The sequence below is a fragment of the Habropoda laboriosa genome, unplaced genomic scaffold (assembly GCF_001263275.1).
Source record: "Habropoda laboriosa isolate 0110345459 unplaced genomic scaffold, ASM126327v1 scaffold40, whole genome shotgun sequence".
Taxonomy (NCBI): domain Eukaryota; kingdom Metazoa; phylum Arthropoda; class Insecta; order Hymenoptera; family Apidae; genus Habropoda; species Habropoda laboriosa.
The window spans coordinates 514,628-515,479 of record NW_017100231.1 but is presented as its reverse complement, the minus strand read 5'-3'; the positions used below and the strand labels follow the sequence as shown (position 1 = coordinate 515,479).

At 23.5% G+C, this 852-nt stretch overlaps 1 protein-coding gene across 1 annotated transcript in view; it reads right to left on the bottom strand.

Moving 5' to 3' along the window:
• The window catches only part of LOC108571528 (rho GTPase-activating protein 26-like), an 8,720-nt gene that overhangs the window by 6,394 nt on the left and 1,474 nt on the right, over nt 1-852 (bottom strand). The gene's annotated exons all lie outside the window — the stretch shown is intronic.

Below are 852 nucleotides of genomic sequence, written 5' to 3'. Positions count from 1 at the left end.
AAGAACTTGGATATTCTTACTAGCATATGCAATATTAATAAGTTATTCAATAATTTTTGAGAAACAGAAAATACTTTTGAAAATATAACTTTAAATTACTTTATTACAAATACATTTATGTATCAAGAAATACACACATTTGTTCATGGTGTAAAGAGAAAATATGTGACTTATTAATACAGTAATAAGCTTATTGTAACTACTTTAGTACTAAATACTAAAGTGAACATTATTGTGCCTTGAATAATCTAACAATTTGATTTCTATTAATTAGTATAAACATTGTAAAATCATGTATGATGTTAGTATTGAAACAGAAGATAAAATGCGAGATTATTGACATTACTAAGACACATTCCTCATTTAGAAATGAATGCAAATGTATGTATGTGTCCCATGTCCACACACATGCATTGACATCACTATAAGAAAACAAGCAGGACAGCAATCTTCATTTCACTATTTGGAAAAAGACTTATTTTGCATAACAAATGTTTGAATGTGAAACTTACCTAATATATTAAAAATGATTGAATATATAACTTGTTGAAAGAATATAATCAACACATTAATAGTGCTAAGAATATTTAATCAGTTTTTATCTTTGTATGCATCAAATGCTTAAAACATTTTACAAAAATATTATATGTAACAATTACATGCAGTAATATATGAAACTTTTGTTGTTTCCTTGAAGAGGAATATTAATGTAAATGATGAAAACTTTCACATAATTTAGAGATAAAAACTATTTATATGCATTCAGAGACATGACAAAGTATATACATTAGAATATACTAATTTATTTACTTTTAAATAATACTTAAAAAATAAATATAATTAAATTTGCAA